Source organism: Dasypus novemcinctus, chromosome 7 (assembly GCF_030445035.2).
Source record: "Dasypus novemcinctus isolate mDasNov1 chromosome 7, mDasNov1.1.hap2, whole genome shotgun sequence".
NCBI lineage: Eukaryota > Metazoa > Chordata > Mammalia > Cingulata > Dasypodidae > Dasypus > Dasypus novemcinctus.
The window spans coordinates 124,471,699-124,492,247 of record NC_080679.1 but is presented as its reverse complement, the minus strand read 5'-3'; the positions used below and the strand labels follow the sequence as shown (position 1 = coordinate 124,492,247).

The 20,549-nt window shown below is 42.9% G+C and overlaps 1 long non-coding RNA gene across 5 annotated transcripts in view; it reads left to right on the top strand.

Moving 5' to 3' along the window:
* The window catches only part of LOC101421654 (uncharacterized), a 66,002-nt gene that overhangs the window by 27,268 nt on the left and 18,185 nt on the right, over positions 1 to 20,549 (top strand). For 3 of the 5 annotated variants that reach the window (XR_011649291.1, XR_011649293.1, XR_009186632.2), the window contains exon 3: positions 15,928 to 20,457. This is a non-coding gene — a long non-coding RNA (uncharacterized lncRNA). Of the gene's footprint in view, positions 1 to 15,927; positions 20,537 to 20,549 lie in introns of all 5 variants that reach the window. The other 2 variants (XR_011649292.1, XR_009186630.2) reach the window with 2 other exon arrangements.

Sequence of the window (20,549 nt, the reverse complement as noted above, 5' to 3'; positions counted from 1 at the left end):
TGGTTGCCTCTGCTTCTCCTTTCTCACCGTTCATCTGCAGGTGTGTGAGCCCAAAGACCCCCAAACCCCTGCTCAGATGATGGGGGGCAGGTCAGGGCTGTCCAGGAGGCAGTCAGCTGCTATCAGATGTGCTCCATGACCTTTGGACCTCCTGCCCACAGAGCAGGCCCTTGTCAGATGTTTCTTATTGGTGGTTAGGCCCATGCTGCTCAGCATCACAGGAAATATCTTTTGATTGCATGACTGTAGGAGAAATGGAAGTATCCAGTTAGAGCTTTGGCAAGGAACACTTAAAACAAATGATACAAATGAGTGAGATACACCAGGAAATGCTTCTGATAACCTTCCTGGTCAGCAAATGGGCAGTAGCCAGGGGGCATTTGTAATGCGAAGGAGAATGTTCATGAGAAGTAAAATCGAGAGATCAAACTTTTTTTTCCTAAATGGTTTGCCAAAGCACCAAACCTAATGGGTAAAGAAGTGGGAACAATTAAGCACAGTTAAGCTCTCAAGTGCCAATGAGTTCCCTAGCTTTTCAAGGGCACAAGTAACTAATTTATAGTAGGATGCTGAAGGAAGCAGACAAAGCTAGAGGACAGACGGAAGGCAATTCTTTGTGCAGAGACCCTAAAGCAGCTCAGTCGCCTTGGTGGCATTGCTACATTTTACTCAGCTCTCACTGGCCTCGATGGAGGACGGTGGTTGTAGCCACTTCCCCAGGCTCTGGTAAGCACATCACATGCACTGTCGCATTTAATTCTAACCTGGAGAGAGTAATGGTACCAGCTGCCTTGAAAATAGCAGAAGGGGACAAAGAATTGTCTGAAAGTACCTGAATTAAGAAAATTCTATTTCATGAGGGAAATTTTAAAGAAAGTAATAATTTCTGGCCCTCATCTCATGCCTTTGGGGGCCTCTGGCATCTCCTGTTCAAGGTGAGCATTTGGAGCTCTAACGGTCTGGGCCAGTTTAGCTCAGTAGACCATAGCAGCGGTCCATGAACTTAACCCAGAGACCAAATTCCATCCTGCTACTGTGCATTCAGAAGCACTGGTCCAGGTGAGGCTCAGGGAGAGGACAGAGACGGTCAAGAAAACCTGTCTTCCAGGAGACTGGAGAAGAATGTCGGCTCTGATTACAGGAGAGAGCAGACCCCCAGGGGTCCCACAGGGTTGGTCGGCATAGGTGCCTCACCCAAAACCAGGCAGCACCAACAACAGAGGAAAAATGAAAAGCTCCAGGTGTAAGGAAGTGCAGGAAATACTGGGCTAAACAAACATACATGTGATTGTTTTTTTTTAAAATGGCTTTCTATCAGTGAAATATGTTTATCAGAAAAAAAAGTTCAAACACTGCAAAACAGTACAAAATCTAAGTTGAAACAAAAATCACCAGAATCTCACCATCCCAGAAATAACCATCCTCAACACTTGTTGAACATCACTGCAGACATGGCTCTGTGCTTAGGTAGAAGAAGGGAAGATGGAATGATGCAGAGACAGATGAAACTATTAGAAATAATGGGATCATATTAAAAGAAAATCTGGTAGGTTTTTGTTGCTTCACCTTGAAGGAAAAGAAACAAGTGGAGTTTAAGAAATTGATGAACTTATTTGATATAAGAGCTACTACCTCCTAAAATTTTTGCTAAAATTAAGAAAAGGGAATATGGAAACTTTAAGAGGTCAGAGCCACTGCATTCTTCAAGTGCAGTCCTCAACGGCAGCCAGGATTTTGGCTGTGGACAATGAAGGAAATGCACCAATAGAGTTTCTCCCCATCTCCTCCCTATAACTCCCAGTTGTATTATTTTTGGGTTATACATATTTACATTCCATTTCATGACCATAAATGCCAGAATTACTTAGTGTCTGTTTAAATGGGACAGTGTATCCATCTCCGTTCTTTATTCCATTTCCTCCGTTACCAACTTCTTCATTTTGGTCTTTTTCTGACTGTCTCGATTCTGTCATACAGCTTCTCAAACAGAGCTTCCTGGGGTCTATATATTCAGAGTTCTTGCATCTTTGATGATGGTTCTCTGCAGCTTTTAATCGTGAGGGACTGGATATACAAATCCTGGTTTGCAAGTTTGTACACACTGCTTGATTGTACTTTCGGTTTGAATTGCAGGGAAGTCTAATACTGAATCTTTCCTTATTGAAGGTGAATTTTAGAGTCCCTTACGTCCTCTCGCTCCCCACCATTCTCAAGATTCAGTAACTTTACCAGGATATGTGATGGTGATGTTCTGTATCATTTTTTTCCTGGAAAATTGCATGTCCTTTTGATCTGGAGGAAAATGACATTTGATTATTTTAGGAGATGCTACAACCATTAAAACCTTGAATAGTTTTATGTTCTATTTGATTTTCTCTTCCTCAGGAATATCAGTTATGTGTGTATATTGGTTCCCCTTTGCTTTCAGTATCTATTACCTTTAAAATCATTTCAGGGAATGGATTTGGCTCAAGAGGTTGAGTGCCTGCTTCCCACATGGGAGTCCTGGGTTCGGTTTCTGGTGCCTCCTAAAACAAAAATAAACAACAAGCAAAACAAATGAAGAAACCAACTTGCAGGCCCACGTGGCTCAGTGCTTGAGTGCCGACTTCTCACAGACGAGGTCCCAGGTTTGTTCCCTCGTCTCTGGTACCTAAATAAATAAATAAATAAATTTATGAATTAATTGTTTTTGTGGCTATCACATGCCTACCTGCCATGTCCTTACCAGTGTGTCCAGCAAGCATATGTGTGTTTGGTGCTGGTGCTGCTGTGCCAGTGTAGTTTCTACCAATTCCTTTTTGGCTTTTTTCCTGAGCTCTACCAGAAGGAAGCTAACGTTCTTCTAGTGTGTTGTACCATGCCTTCCTCAAACTCTGGAGACTTACGTGACAAGGTCATGTAGGTATGATTTTCTTATGACTCTGGTGAGCCATCTGGGTTCTGAGGTTGTCCTCTTGTGATGTGTGTGCTTCACCTGCCTTTTGCTTATGCTCCTTCTTCAAAAAGCTTTAATTTTAATATTGCATAAGACCTGTTGAAAGCATTGGTTCTTTTTGGCACTTTATTTAACTTTGAATTGCACAAACTACCAGCAGAAGGATAATGTGGGAAAGTGTTGGTGGTGATGATGATGATGATGATAGCTCATGCTTACATAGTGCCTACCCTATGCCAAACCCTGCTCCACGTGGGTTCGTAGAACTCACTGAGTAACCCCTACAACTCTGAGGAAGTAGATTCCATTATTGTGCCCATATTGCTGATGAGGGAATCTGAAGCACACAGTGTCTTAGTAACCAGTGGCAGAGCTGATGTTGGAACCCAGGAATTGTGGCACCGCAGTCTGTGTGTTTAAGCATCCTGGAGGGAAGAGGACTTGGCCCAGTGGTTAGGGCGTCCATCTACCACACGGGAGGTCTGCGGTTCAAACCCCAGGACTCCTTGACCGTGTGGAGCTGGCCCATGCGCAGTGCTGATGCACGCAAGGAGTGCCATGCCATGCAGGGGTGTCCCCTGCATAGGGGAGCCCCACGTGCAAGGAGTGTGCCCCATAAGGAGAGCCATCCAGCATGAAAGAAAGTTCAGCCTGCCCAGGAATGGTGCCGCACACACCGAGAACTGACGCAGCAAGATGACACAACTAAAAGAGACACAGATTCCCGTGCCGCTGACAACAACAGAAGCAGACAAAAAAACAAAAGAAAAAAAAAGAATACACAGGAAATTGACACAGAGAACAGAAAACTGGGGGGGAGGGGAAGGGGAGAGAAATAAATAAACATAAATCTTAAAAAAAAAAAAACCATCCTGGAAGAACATCTCGTCGGAGAGAGCCCTCCAGCTCACCTGTGCTGCTTGTTGCCATTTGTGGTCACAACCTCCCTCTCTCCCACCATATCACCTCTGTCCATAGTCTCAAGTAGGTCCTAGGCCACAGACAATAGAAGTGGCAGGGCAGAACAGGTACTTCCTCAGCTCCCGTTTCCGGCCATTCTGTGATGTTGGCTTGAGTCTCTGTTGTCACTAACCCCTTTCTCCAGGACCCAGCCACACTCCTGTAACCTGTCACTGTAACCAAAGGATGCTTGGATATGTTTTTCAGGATTGTGATGCTCACTCATGGCCCTCAGCAGGCTCCTGTGCCTCAGCTGACAGTATTTGAGAGGTGTGGTAGATTGAGTCACACCCCTACAAAGACATTTTCAAATCCTAACCTCTGGTCATGCCGGTGTGAACTCATTTGTAAATAGGATCTTTGAAGATCCTATTAAGATGAGGCTGAACTGAAGCAGGATGGACCCCAGTCTGATATAACTGGAACCATTATACGCAATGGAAATTTGGGCAGAAAAGTAGTAGCCATAGGAGGAGACAGAAAGAAGCAGGTGTCCATGTAACCGGGGCAGAGACTGATTGTCAGCCAACCACCACCAGAATGCACAGACTTTGTAGAAAGGGTGGCCTGCCAATACCTTGATTTTGGAATTCTTCCTTCCAAACTGTGAGGCAGGAAATCCCTCCCATTTAAGTCAGTGTGTGGTATTTGTCATAGCAGCTCTAGCAAACTAACATAGTTTTACCATGCTTCTTCTATGTGCTTTAGAGTTGTAGGCATTTTCCTTTTTTAATGGAAGATTTTTTTTCCCTATATATATTTTTTCCTTGTTTTGGGGGAGTTTTGAAGAAAGGGCAACGAAGTTAAAATAGCTTTACTTCACCATCTTTTCCAGAACCATCTTTATGTCACCTGGGCTCATTTCTGCTGGGTTTACTTCCTCCCATGTCTGATATTATTTCTCTATCCATTCATTGCACCAATAAATTCAGTGCATCAGGCACTGTATGGACACTGGGGTACCCTGGGAAAAAGGCAGACACTGCCGCTGCTGAGATGGGGCTGGTGTTCCAGTGGGGAAGAGAGGCAGGCACGTCAGGAACACCGAGGGAGAGTAAACATGCTGTGAAGAAAACTGAAACAGAGGCTGGGGCCAGGGGACTGCTCACCGCCAGATGGTCAGGAAGAGCCTTCCTAAGGAAAAGTCCTGTCAGCTAAGACCCCACTGATAAAGAGGCAGCAGGCTCAGGATGAGGAAGCAACCAACGTGAAGGCCATTGGGTTGGGCCAAGCTTGGTGTGGTCACACTCAAGGGCAAGTCATAGCCTAGGGTGGCTGGAGTGTGGGAGCAAAGGAGGAAGCTGGAGCCAAAGCTGGGGAGTGGACCAGGTTTGGTGAGGGTCAGAGTTAGAATCTGACTCTGAGTGGATGGGAGTGCATTGGAAAGTTTTAAGCAGGGGGTGGCATGACCTGATGCACGCTTTAAAAGATCGCTTTGGCTCCTGAGGAGGAAGTGGATTGTGGGAACATAAAATGGAAGCCAGAAGCCCTCTTAGGAAGGAGGCTGACATTGACCGGTTTCAGGGTAGCCATGGAGATGCTGAGGGGTGGAGGGTATAGTGCCCAGGCGTGCCTGAAGGCTTGGGTGAGGCTGATGCAGTCAGGGGGTGAGTCCTAGGAGCTGAGCACTGCACTCCACGCAGCCCCCTGAGCCCGATGATAACCATTCCTGTACAGCCACCCTGCCTCCCCAGGAGCTGCTTGTGCCCATGGCCCCAAAGTGCCCCATACAGAGTGGGCACGTTCCTTTCCATGTTTGATGGGCGGGAAGGGAAAGGAAAATTATTACATTCCCAAAGGCTTAACTTTACTCCTTCTTTCTAGTTCCAGTTAAAAAGACTTGCTGGAGGGAGAAGGAAATTAAAGGTTAGTGATAAGTAAGGGGATAATTAGCAGTCCAAATATCTGAACCACTTGAGCCTTCATCTGCTGTGGTCAAAGTCAACTGGTCATGGAAGCCTCAGGGTTTTATTCGGTCACAGTACATCTCCAGACCTAAATTTTAAAACAACCCTGGTAGGGCAGCCCAAGCTTATATTCTGACTTGGAGATTCGCCTGCAGTTTGCACTTTTATGGAACAAGAGAAAAAAACCTAGTGCAATGGGAAAGACATCCCAGGGGCTTGATACCATAAGGCAATTGTCTCTTCTTTTTAAGAACTTAAATGGGTCAGGTTTAAGTTTTTCAAAGAAGATTTCTTTTTGCCTTCATGTTTAAGAATTTAATTGTTACTTGTTTTATTTGGGAAGGACACATACTATGTACCAGGCATTAATCCTGATCTGTACATTATTTTTTCTTTAAACAGCATCTCACCCCCCACTTTTTTATTTGAGATACCAGGACCAGGGATTAACCTGGACCTCGTCAGTGGGGAGCCGACGCTGAACCCCTGAGCCACATCGGCTCCCCTGAGTTGTTTTTCTCGTTTGTATGTTGGTTGGTTGTTTTTGTGTTTAGGAGTCACGGTCACCGAACCCTGGACCTTCCATATGGGAAGCAGGCACTAGACTGCTTGAGCCACATCCACTCCCACACCACATCCCATTTTACAGCTGAGAAAACTGAGCTTCATGTAAAACGACCAAACTAAATCACAGAGCAAGGCTGTGAGTTGGGGTCCCTGTGGTCCCTAGGACCTTGCTCTTGCCCACACATCCCCGGGCAGGCAGTGGTGGCCTGCGATTGTTACAGGCCTGTGAGTGGGACGGAAGCCCTCCCTTCTGTAATCCAGTGAGGCAGAAACACAGAGTTGGCCAACAGTTTGCTCTTGAATGGCTTTTTAAATTATTAAAGGCCCAACTGAAGCTTAGAAAGATTAAGTAGTTTACCTGAAGTCACACCGCTAATGGAAACCTAAATCTTGGAAGTTTAATTAAAACCGATATTTACTAACACTGCAAGCATGAGAGTTGAATGGCTGTATGACAATTTAGGGAGAAAAATTGGTACTTGCTGAGATTTTTTTGAAGAAAAGATACTTTACCATTGTAACAGTCTTATAATAACACTGTATGCGAACAAGCAGGAAAGAAATTAAATTTCCCCATCTTAAACCTTACTGTTCTAGCAAATAATCTACATTTATTTCTCTGTCTCCTCTGAGTAACTGTCTACATGTTTTACATAATTGTGATCAAGACAAAGATGCAGAATTCTTTTCTGGTGATTTCATTTATTATTACAGCATGTTTCACAGTTGTTTCATTGTCTTCATTAAACTCATTTTCTTGATAAACCAAGGTTATCTTAACATTTAGTTTATTTCTAATTTTTGTTCTGTCCTTTCTCTCTCTGTCCCTCCTACCCTTCCTGCCCTGTGATTTAATGATTTAATATTATCTCTGGTTATATTAAGGATATTAATCTTAAATTAATCCCAGATGAAGTTGGACCAAAGCCAAAAGATAATGGTATGAGAGTGGTTTATTTTTAATTTTTTAAAAAATGAAGTGAGACTCTTTTTTGGTTCCTTTGTCACTTTTTAGACGTGAGATTTCACTCTCTTTTCTATCACTGTCGTTTTTACCAAGAGGGAAGCTGTGACTGGTTGACACTCCCTTTAAAGCTGTTAACCTCTGACGATCTGCTGTAGCCATGTGCCTTTGGCAGAGCTGGTGTCTGTGGTGATGGAAAAAGCAGTGTGTTTTGGTTGCCTAGACTACTCATCCCCCCTGTGCTTTGGGTATTAGATCAGGGCTCGGAGCACTTCCAAATAAGTCAGCCAGGTCAAGGCAAACATTAATCCTTGCTCCAGAGCTTGTTCTTATTTTTCTAAGTGAATGAGCTGCAGCAGAAGCAGTAGATGGTTCTTATAGTCTGAAGCCCTAAATGAATTGTGGTCATACAGGTGTATTTTCTGACAAAGTGGGTGGTCAATGTATTAAACTCCAGAGCACTATGGAAAATCGGGGCTTCTGTCTAGTTGAACTTGCCCTGGCTGATCAACCTGAGCCCTGCTGGGGCTCTCGTCTGCCCTAAAGTGGGCTCTGGTCACAAGTGGGTGTCATTTAAAGATTTTGTCTGCTGATCTCAGGAAATTGACAGATACCTATTCCTGAAGCACTGTGCTAGGGATTGGAGAGGATAGGGGAATTTTGGGGCCTGATGTCTGCCTAAGGGGGTTTTAGGTTAGTTGGGAGAGGTTACACATTGAAAGGCAGCAGTTCAGGTGCTACTTGAGTCTCATGGGGCTGATGATGTTTAAAGGAGTGAAGGTTCCCAGGGCTGGTGAGTCAGGAGGAGTTTCATGGAATATGTAGGTTGATGTAGGCTTTGAAGTTTAGGTTCACTTGCTTATTCAACAAGTACTTATTGATCTGCGGTCATAGTAATAAGCAGGTGTCTGCTGTCGTAGGACTCGCCTTCTAATCCAGGTGAAGACAGACAGTAAAGGAGATCATTTCAGAGAGTACAGCGAAAAAGTGATGGTAATTCCAGAGAGTAAGATGGAGAACAATGTAATAGAGCATGCAAGAGGATGGAGGGAGGCTGCTACTTAGATTGGGGCATCAGGGAAGCCTTCTCTGAGAGGACGACATTTGAGCTAAAAGTCTGATTATGAGAAGTCCTCCAGATGATGAGAAAATCTGGAGGAACAGATTTTCAGACTGAAGGAAGACCCATTGCAAAGGCCCGATAGCAGTGGGACTCCAGTGTTTGAGGATTAGACTGAAATTCCTTCAGGTCTCTGCCCAAACATCTCATAGGAGAGGTCTTCCCAGGCAACCCTGCCTAAAAGAGCACTTTGTACTTTCCTAGCTTCCCTGTCTCCTGCTTGACTTTTCTCCTTGGCATTCATGACATGACTCAACAACTTATGTTCCCTTGCTTATTTCTTATTCTCTGCTATCCCCAATGGGAACATCACCTCTGTGAGACCTGAGACTTTGCTGTGTTTATTGCTGTATCTTGGGTTCCTAAAAGAGTGCCTGGTACACAGTAAGTGCTCAATAAGTGCTTGTTGAATGGCTGAATGGGAGGTGCATGGAGCAGACCGTAGAAAGAGGAGAGTAGTATAACCCTCAGAGGAGGGGAAAGACAAGAAGGAGGTATTCCAGGTGAACAAACTGATCCTTAGGCATTTATGAGAGAATGTGCAAGGCCTCTGTGGGGACAGTGGGGTGACCAGATGTGCGAAGGCAGAAGACCTCATTCTAGAAAGGAAACCACAGCCTCTGTGGAAGTCAGAGAAAACACTAGCCCTATAGACCTAGGACCTTGACTCTTCCTCCCTCCCTCCCTCTTTCCTTCCCTTCCCTTCCCTTTTCCTTTCCACACTTATTGAGCATTTACTATGTTCTGAGCTCCATTTGTACCAGAACATACAGGAGGAATAGGTATGGAGTGATGTTTGATCTCTGAGAGAATTGTTTTCCATCCTGAAGAACTGAAAGCAGAGAACCAAATTACACAAAAATATAGGGAAGTGAATTGTTTGGGCACTATTCTTATGTATATTCCTAGTTTTTTCTTGTTTGCAGCATTAACACTGAGATCTGGCAATTGAAGATTACTGTTCTGGAAATTTACTTCTGATTTGCTAATGCTGATGGATGTGTATATAGATAGATATATATAATTGACACAATAAAATCATTATTATGAAGGATTAATGGAGTAATTGACAAATAAGATCAATGCAAAATGCAGAAGTTTATGCAGGAGTATTTAATGAGAAGACTATGTAAAGAATATAGAAATTCTTATCTATAGTCTAAAGAATATAGAAATATCTTAAAGAATATAGAAATATATTGAATGGACCTAGCAAGAAGAAAGAGTAGCATGTTTTCTCCTTTCTTTCCTCTAAGGAATAATTCCAGTGACTCAAAAGGTGAATGTGACTATTAAGCTTACACTGTTTCAATATGGGACCGCACAGATAAAAGTGCAGTTATCGATTTCACAGTTCAACTCTCAACCACATGAATGTGTATTCATCAGAACCTGCTATTCCAACATGTCTTTAAAGTATGGCTTCTCTGGCTTGTTTCATTTATTCTTTAAAAACTTCTGTCAAAACCCAAATCTTCATTTCTTCCATTCTTTCTTTCTTGTAAAAGTTTGCTATCAAAAAGTTATTTAGAAAGATGAGCATGCATAAAATATACTTTAAAGTATAACAGTAATACATAGAATATGTCTATCCTAGCAACAGTAATTGCTTCTGCAAAGGGTGAGAAGATAACTGAGAGAAAAGGGTTTGCAAGGATTACTTTCTTTGCACTGATTATTACTGATGTATGCTGAAATTTTGACTGTGTGCATATATTACTGTCAAAAATTTAAATAATGAGATGGCCAACATAATACAACTATTTTGAAAGTTTAAGTGCACCATTGTAATTCATTGAGAGCCTGCTGTATGCAGTGTCAGTTGTAAAGCACCATGGGAAACAGCCCATGCCCTGAAGATACTCATGACCAAGGAGCAGAAGTAAGTTGTGTAGAACAAGTTACTTCCATATAAGGCAGAAACTAAAATGTGTCACACAAAATTTTTTTAAAAAGCCACATCAGAGTTCAAATGAGAAGAAAGATGTAAAATGGAACTTTTACTTCTTACCAGTATTTTCTGAGCTTCAATTTTCATTTGAACATAAGCTGATATTTTTACATCCTAATGTGTATTGTAAGTTGTTTTTTAATAACCATGAGTGTTGTTTTTTTTTTTTAAGATTTATTTATTTATTTATTTATTCCCCCCCTTGCAGCTTGTTCCATTCTTTGCTGTCTCTTCTCTGTGTCCATTCACTGTGCATTTTTTCTGTATCTGTTTGTCTCCCTTTGTTGCACCATCTTGCTGCACCAGGTCTCCGGGGAGCATGGGCCGTCAGCTCTCCACGGCACATGGGTCAGCTTGCCTTCACAAGGAGGCCCTGGGACACGAACCCAGGGACCCCCTATGGTAGACGGAGCCCAACTGATTGAGCCACAGCCGCTTCCCTAACCATGGGTTTTATACAAGTTAAAAGGAGAGGTTGACACAGTATAAATACTACCCTTGGAAAATCCTTAAAATTATCTTGCAAATAAAAAAGAAATATCTTGATTTCTTCCTCTATCCTTTCATTGCTAGATATATATCTCCTATTAATACCATTAGACATATTAAAAGTAGAGTAACAAGCACACCAAAGTATAAAACTAATAGCATTCTTTATTTTATATTTATACCATGATTTTCTTCTTAGCAGTTCAAAGTAATCTAACCTAACTATGGAATATTAGTGAGTGCACATCCTGCAAAAAACCGAGGTAGAAATAAAGTCACTCAAGCAATAAACAAGTAGAATTGACTAAAAACATATTGTGCTAAGTTGTCCAGTGTCAGATAAAGGGGTGAACAGAATGCCACTTGCCATCTCATGTCACATGCTGCAACATACTTTTTTCCTCAAGTATGATCCTGTAATGACTGTAGGTACCCAGTTTCAGAGATAGCTTTATGGGAGAATTGAATGAAGAAAGTCCTCAGGGTTTAATTTAAGATTGAAGTCATAGGGATAATGGACTAAAGGCATCCTTGAAAACTGGAATGGAAAATACAGATGAAAGCTGCATTTTAAATGAAACAAGAAACGAGTCACAAACCATATACTATGCTGAACATCCACCTGAAATCATAAAATTTGTGTCAAAACCCTAAGAAGCTATGAGCCAGTCCATACTTCTTCAGGCTTTGGGCAGGATGCCATTTTTTCTAGTATCACATCCCTGAAAGGCCTGACCAGGGATTCTTTGGTGGTAGTTACATGCAGGTCACAGGTCATGTATGGAAGGAAGGACTGCTCTTGGAGATTGTAAAATGGCAGGTGAGGTCAAGGCAATATGCCAGTCCTAATCTGTGGTCTACCCTCCTCACCAAGGAAAATGGATAGAAGTGAAGCTAGTGAAGGAGGGAAGGAAAGCAGCACCCATCAGATCACTGAAAACCGAGCTGGTGACTTACAGAGTGTCTCCAAGAACCATACCTTCTGTGATGGGTTGGGCTATTGTGTCACCTCGGCCAGGTAATTGTGCCCAGTTGTTTGGTCAAGAAAGCACTTTGCTGACTGTAATACAAGGGCATTTATGGACTTGAGGCACCATTGACTGTACTGCAGTGGTAAATCATAGATAGCTGGTTATAATTACATCAATCAGGGAGATTGCCATCAGCAATGAGTGACGCTTAACCCAGTCAGTTGAATCCTTTAAAAGGGGAAGTGATCCCAGCATTGGGAGAGAATTTCCCAGTTCATCTTTGGACAGCCAGCATCTCCCAGAACTTGTCAAGAACCTTCACTGTACTTTCATTGCAGTCCCTGGTTGCGGCCTGTCTGCAGAAGCTGGACTTGTGCATCCCCACAGCTGCATGAGAGACTCATAGAATCGCATACTGTTGACAGATATCTCTTGTTGATTTTGTTTCTCTAGAGAACCCTGACTAATACACCTTCCTTCCAGACCCTGAAAACCAAAGGGGAGGCTTATATCTAGGATGGAAGGCATTGCAAATTTGACAGATAAGTCCAGACTGCAGTGCCTTGCTTCATTCCTCTCCACTCTAATCTGTAGCTAATGATCTCCATAGAACTGTCTTCATTCAAAGGAATAGATGCTGGACATTGTGTGTCCTGCCATGGCCCACTGGGTGGACTGGGAGAGAATGTAGACTACAATGTGGACCACTGTCCATGTGGTGCCGCAGTGCTCCAAAGTGTATTCACCAGGTGCAGTGAATGTGCCACGATGATGGAAGAGGTTGATGTGGGAGGGGTGTGGTAGGGAGGTTGGGGGTATATGGGAATTTCATATTTTTTGAATGTAACATTTAAAAGAAAATAAGAAGAAAAAAAGATGAGTGATAACAAGAAAGGGGTCAATAGAGGATTTTGCCTAGATACTTGAGCAGAGTGGTCAGAGGAGTGGGAATGAGGAGGAAGAAGAGGAAAAGAGAAAGGGCATCAGCAGATTAAAACATTCAGTAGAAGAATAATTGACCCGGGAATTTTTAGATAATGCTATCTTCCTGAAACAAGAATTCATAAAGGTGATATGGGGAGAGGGGCATTCTAGAAATTAATTGGCATATTCTTTTCAGTTTCACTTCAATTTCCTTTTCTGTTAAACTTAAAAGTTTCCTTTAATGTTTGCTATAATTTTGGAACCTCATATATTTGGATCCCATTGATGTGGGCTATGGGTGGGAGGCTCTTTGTCTCTTCAGAGATAACCTTAACCTAAGCTGTCTGTCCTGACTTGTGGGTGTGGAAAGGTAAGAGGCTGCAGTCCTGCCCTTGGTGACCATGGCAAGGACTCCAGTCCCAGGAAACAGTTTAACAATGCAAAGTCTATAAACTTTAAATATTCAGGGAAAATGCAAACCAAATGTGCTAAAAGCTTATCTAGAATATATGAAGTCCATGCTAAAAGATTACCTAGGATGTGGAAGATATATGCTAATTCAAGCCTATTGAGAACTGAAACAAAAGGACCATTTGGCCTTTCCTCTCTGTATAAAAAGGACTCAAAAATCTTGTTCGGGGCTCAGGATTGAAACAGAAAGTTCCCAAGTCTGGCCCGCCGTCAATAAACCATTTTTCCTTCTCAAAATCATTCCTGAGTCCTGACCTTTCTATATGCAAATAATTGAACCTCTTTCAAATTCTACAACACCATTTCAAAAAATCGCTTTCATCTTCATGCCTATATATAGGCAGAAGAGATCTGAAATCGTGTTTACTAAATCCAAGTAATAGAATTTTGAATGAATGTTTACCTTCTTTCATTACTTTCTTATTGCTTGACTGAAAAAAAATGAGCATTATCATTTTCACAAACATGAAACCACAAATCCAGAAGACTGTGATGTATAATCATTATTCCCCTTTTGAAGAGGAGTAGCAGTGAAAAATCTAGAAATACTCCTTTGGACTGTATGAAATTACTGCTAGTTAATCACTTTTGACCTACAAAAATCGCAATTTCACATGAAAATTTTCAGGATAGCAATTCCAGACAAAAGGATAGATTTGAATATTAGAAGCTTCCCTCTCCCCAAGGACAAGCAGAATTGGCTCTTTAATCAGGAAAACACCCTAGGTCAGTAGTGAATTACAATGGAGTCGTCATCTCCATATCCCTGCCAACTAGGATTCTTCCAGGCTGGTTTCCAATCAAGCTGCTGATAGATTCCACACCTATATACAACGGGAGAACAAAGGCTTAAACACACATTTGCATGTGACACTCTTGGGAAATGAAAGATGAAAACATTTGCTGGAGTTTTCTTTGAGAAAGAATAGAAAAGACCTCAGAGATGGACAGGCCTGCAGTGCCAATTCCTTAAAGAGGGAGAGTGTGGGTTTTGGGCTACAGGTTTGGGGTTCAGTTCTGGCACCACCAAGCACCTATTCCTTAATTCATTCGAGCCTCAATTACCTCATGCATGAAATGAGACATTAAATTTTATCAGCTGTTGATAGGATTGGATGAGCTAATACATACATTTCCTGGCATATAGTAAATGCTCAAGATATGTTAGCTCTTATGTATTATAACCACCCCCACAGCTCCTAGTAAGGACATAAGTTAGGATCACAAAAGCTTCAAGTTTTCTTTATGAGGCTATCCCAAACAAAGAAAGATGAGCCTTGTACAGTGTTTTTTACTTGACTTGGTAAATGCCTACTTTCCCAAGAAATCCACTCCTTGACTCCTGCACAGCAGACTTTAAACCCGCTGTCCACCTGGACTACAGGTATACAGTAGTGTCTGTATTCCACCCCACGCTAACATCACTTCAGAGACAACTCTTCAGAGTGCCATTCTAGTTGTATGTTCTGTCAGCAGAAGTAGAATTTCACCTAGTCTTTGGTAAATTAATAAGATATCTCATCCAATTGGTATAAAAACCATGGCAAAAATCAATCTCAGATTATTTGGTGCTACCAATAACTACTTTCCTATGGTAGGAAATCAGAGAAAACTAGATTTCCTCCATTATAATTCCTGGGCTGGTGTTTCTTGGTGCGTTGGGAGTTGTTGTTTGGACCCGGTTTCAAGGTTACCGCTGGTGTTTGTGTTCCTCCAGCTCAGTGGGAATGTGAGTCCTGAGAGGCATAACCAGAGCTGCCTCAGCATCCCGCACGTGGAGTAGCAACTGGGGTCAGGAACAGTGTTCCTTGAGAACTGTCAATTTCCTCTTTCAAAATGTAGTGGAAATAGAAGCTTTTACTCTGTGGATTATGGGCCAATTTTAAAACATTTCATATTTTAGGCTCCTGACGGTCTTGGACTGTTCCCAATTAAGTCTTCAGAAGTTCAGATCAAGCAGTGTTATTCCTTCTTGAATTTGCAGGTCAGACCTGTCACATGGCATTCGTTGATTGTGTTTCTTATGAAGTCAACAAAATATTTTAAAATTTGAATTGTATTTATCATTGTGTTCTATTATGGGTGATACTGATTAGCACACTACGTATGTTTTTCTGCTGTTATTTTATTGTATGTGTGAGGTGTAACAGATCCTTCTTGCCGAACATGGCTCACACAAAGCAATATCGTAACTATGATATATCACAGAGTATGCATCCATGAAGCTCCCCAACGTGCATATATTAAAAACTTGAGGAAAAAAGGCAAGATGAAGTGAATAAGAGTTAGTCAGTCTCTCTTGAGGTATATGACCACTTCTTTTTTGGAAAATGTAAATAGTTTAAATTGCCCAGCCAGTGTTGAGTGTCTTTCTACAGTTAAGCCATCTGGTATGGGAGAGGAATTATGAACCTTTATGTGTGGTGGGACACAGAAGAAGGCTCTGGACTGACATCTATCTGGTGTTGGTCCAAATTAACAGTCACCACAATCTCCAGTTATAACATGATGCTTGTTTTACTTTTAATCTCAGGTTGCTCAGAAATGCTGTCATTTAGAAGTAGATCCCACCGACCTCTTGAAGTAACCCAGCATGTGTGGTAGTGCTTGAGAAGGGTAAAGGATTTTGAAGGATATCCACTCAGTTGTCTTCTTTCATTGTCAGGTCTCTCAATTGTACCAAATCAAGGGGTATCAGCCATTCTCTGTCCAGAAGTCATCGACAAGTTACAAACCTCAAAAACTTGCTTGAGCCCTGAAGCAAGGAGCTGAGGTAACATGTCCCATCTCCCAGAATTGCCCCGGACTCCCTCCCCCACCCTACTGTGGCCTAGAGACTAACTGCCTCCTCTTAGTCCTTGTGAAGTATGAAGCCACCACCATCATCACCCTTCCAAAGCAGGACGCCAAGCCTCAGCTCTCTGGAAAGACCTTGATCTTGAACATGAAGCCGCCTGAGGCCTTGGCCAAGTCCCTAGACTATGATCAGCTTTATATTTTTGTAAGTAACAGTCTTTTGTTCTCTGTTCCATTATTTCAACAGTGAGTGACTTTATAAGAAAACTGAAGCATTAATAGGGAATATTTTTCTCTTTTGAAATTTCAAATGTTAAATGATAGCTCATCTTGGAAATTGCATGCCAGTGTTTATTGTTTGGAGAATATCTGTGTTTCTATCCTTTAAGAATTGTAGCATTTGTTTTTATGATTTTTTATCATTAGCCATACATACATTCATGTTATTATAAATGAAGAAGAAGAAAGAAAGAAAGAGAAAGAAAAAGAAAGCAAAGTCACCCCTGTCACCCAGAGTTTGTGTCACTACAGTGATTTGCTGATTCCTTTCTCTACCCTTGGGCAGAGGTCTAACTGTCCCTTCCATGTGTGTACCTCTTCCTTCTCAGTTTTCTGTTCCATTTTTTCTATAACCTCACTTGATTAACCTCCCTGAAGCACACTCTGCTCAGGCCACTACCCTGCTCAACATTCTTCACTGGCTCCCTGTTTTCTACCAAATCAAGCCCAATCTCCTGTTGGCCAGTAGTAACACCCCAACTCTGTGGTCCCCTGCTGCATGTGTCCCAGCCACACTGTGCGCCCTCTTCACTTACACCTTTCTACCCTCCCAGGGTTCCCTCTTCTATCCTTCCATTTATGTCTACCCCAATCCTGATGGAATCAGATCCAGACAGGGAATCTGACAAGGTTCTATGTAATAATGTGACCATCAGTGAAAATCCACAGTCATCACCCAAGTTACGGTCTCTTTTCTTAAAGATTCATGCACACACGCACACACCCATGCACATTCACTTACACATGTGCACACATGGAATTAAAAAGTACCTGATGCAATGGATGTGTCATGATGATGGGAGAGAGTGTTGCTGTGGGGGGAGTGGGGTTGAATGGGACCTCATATTTTTTGAATGTAATATTTTTAAAAAAAATGAATTAAAAAAATAAAATAAAATAAAACAAAACAAAATAAAATAAAAAAGGAAGTACCTGAGACACTACTTAGACATCTACCCTGTCTTCCAGGTAAGTTCTGCCTCTCATGTGGGCACAGCTGCTGATGGTCGCACCCAAGGTTGCTCTCAGCTACTTGGTGCAAGAGCAGGAACCAAAACCTACCTGAGAGCCCTGATTCCTTACCTCACCCCTGCTCCAAAATCGAGGTTGCTTTCCTCTGCAAGCTGTGATGTTAGTACTTTGGCCATCATGGGACACACTCCTCCCAGTCCCGTTGGGTGAGGGAAGTGTTCCACAGAGACATGGAGAATCTTAGAGCTGGAACTCACCTCACAGGACATTTGCCTCAGGGTTTCCACCCTTCATTTAGTGGCAGGGTCCTCTCATCAAATGGAATCTGCCCTGGAAAGCCAACAGGTAAAATGGAAGCGGCTCAGGCTGCTCAGATTGCGATGGAGTCAGGGGCTCTGCCCACACCTCCTCTGCCCTTGGGGCATCCACAGAGGGGTGTCCCTGCACAATCCTGGGGTTTGCCATGGCAGGCTGTAGAACCACTCTTCCACCTCTGGTCCCCAGATCCACCTACTCCACTCCACTCCCATTCTAACAGTGGGAAACCTGCAGCTTCAAGAGATCAAGAGAATTTTCCCTAGTCAGGCTCATACATTCTTGGAAAGTATCAGAATTTATTTATCTATTAATTCCACAATTACTTGGGCATAGAACCCACGTTCAGGGTGGGAACCCAAGCACGACTGTGCTCAGGGACAGCCTCCTCTGTGGCTCCTTTCTATGAAAGCCTTGTGTTCGTATCGTTCCCTACTTTTTGCTAGTGGACACGAGCAGAGGATGAGGGAATCTGAGGCCCTCTGCTCTGGGAAGCATTATCAGGGATGGTGGCTAGATCGGATGCCCATTTAGTTCCCATGGAATTTTTGGGTCTATCAGCTTTGCCTGTGTTTGGAAGAGAAAAAAATCTCAGGATCTGCTTATAGAGCAAAAGTTTTTAGATGAAGTTTCAGCTATGAAATTTTCCCTGAGTCGATGCATTTTTGTTCCTGTTTTACATTCCACTCTTATCCTGTTTTCTCCATTAAGAGATTCCTAGTGAACCATAAAATTTGTCCCAATAATTTCACATGCCAAAATGTAGTCATTGGTTTCAGATCACTGGAAGTCCCCAGGATGTAGAGATATATTTACCTATTTCTTCTAAAAGTGATGGGAAAATTGGCAGAGGTTCCCTATTTCTCATTCTTGCCCCACGTGCATTTTTCAATAACTCTAAGCCCAGAGCCTCTTGACAGGAAGGCAGGTTCCTGTCTTAGGAAGTTGCTTGGACTTACACTCCATCAAAATAACAGTGTAAATGAAGAAAGAAGGAAGATATGGCACTCAAGAAATAATAACTGACTGCCACTCTGGCCAAAATGAAGTAACAGGTCTGAATTTCCCATCCTGCCTGAATCAACTGAGAAACTGACAAACTTAGGAAAACATACATTGGGCATCAACTAACAAAGGACAGTTGTCCCTGAGAGATGTTAAGTAACAGAGGTGAGCCTTGCGGGTTACCTGGAGAGAGCATCAAGCTGCAGCAAAAGTCGGGGAACCCACACCAAGGGCAGGATTTTACCTAAGTTGACAGGAAGGAATGAGGGGGCCAAGGGGCTGAGAGGTCATGGGACAGGATACGAGGGTGGAGAGAGGTGCAGAGAGAAAGTTCTGGAGCTTGTGTTGGGTCTCTCTCAAGTCAGCAGCTGAATACTGGTCAGCAAATGTATGTCAGGAAACTGCCCAAGGCCAGGAAAGAATAACCCCAAAGGACTCAAGGAGGCAAACCAGAAACTCACACAGGGCCAAAGAGAGTTCCAGTTCCCACTGCCAGAGTAGAAAACCCCATAATTCTGGAGGCACCTGGTACGGGACTCTGACACTGGCTCACCCAGCTGGCTATGAAGCATGACAGCCATTGGATATGGTGAGATGGCCATTTCCAAAAAGGTTTCATTCATCACATTTGGTCTGAGACTGATCAAGAGAGCTGGCCAAGTGGCAACTTCATGGGCCCTCTGTCAACCAGTGTAAGAGACACTCCAGAGGGCCACACAGCAAATTCCCTTTCCCCTGGTGTTGTGCACATCTCCACCTTTCACCAACTCGTAGGGGACACCCAGTGCCACCCACGTCACACTCTGTCCTTGTCCCCATGCCCTGACTCTCCCGCATTGAGCACTCATTGAGATATGTGCTGGATCCTTCCTGGGGGAAGGCAGACTCTCCATGGCCCTCACTGCCTCCCTGCCTTCCCCCCTCTTCACCTCCACCCCTTCAGCCAAAGCCATCTCCCCATCACCCCCATCACATCTCCGCACTAACATCCCCTGGTCTTTCCAGCCTCCTTAACTCCCACTCCACTCCTAGGTGCATGCTCTGCACCAGGACTCCCGCCCCTGCACCTGGGGCTCCCAGGCTTCCCTGGTTTCACTTTGTTTCATTTCAGTGGGAGAGGGTCATTAGTTTCTTTACAGAGGTTGGGTTTCTGATGCCCACGAGGAGTTGGTGGTTCTTTTCTTATTGTTAAAAAGTCATACAGCAATCTCAGTTAGTGGTTCTGAAACATCTGTGATTAAACAACTGGAAGGGGGAGAAGAGTGTGTTTGGGAATAGGTGTTTTGTGCATGCCCCAGGAGGACAATTGAAAGTCTTTATATTTTACTATTATGATGTAATTGCTCTGTGCGTCCATCAGTTGTGCTGGAAAATTTGCAAAAAATAACACCACCAACAAAAAAACTGGTGCAGAGCTCCTGAAGGACCTGGCCCTACATCCAAATGGAGCCTTTCAAGATTAAAAACATTACCCAATGTTAAACGTTGGCATTTCCTGATACGATATGTCAAAAATCCTTTTTCTCCTCTTCAAAGTCATTAAATGACAAAGGAGGCTCTTTTTGTTTTCAAAACCAAACGCTTATTTACTTTTCAGTCAGTTGGCTTATTCCATATTTCCGCTAATTTATCAAATTTGGAAAGAAATATTTAAGCAATTGTAGGCTGTCATTTCAGTTTTACTTGTTTCCTAGTGACTCAGTAAATCTACATAGGATGAAATGAAGGTCTTAAACCTGAAAAGCGGCCTGTATGAACGGCTGTGACATTTAAAAACCCTGCCAATTTGAAGACACCTCTGCTGTCCTGCTTCTCTACCCTCATCAAGGTGACCTGGAGTTGAGTGTTGGTGCTGGTGGGAGCCAGAGGCACTGGCTGGCAACTGTCCTGGTACAGTGCTGAAGCTGGTAAACAAAAAGA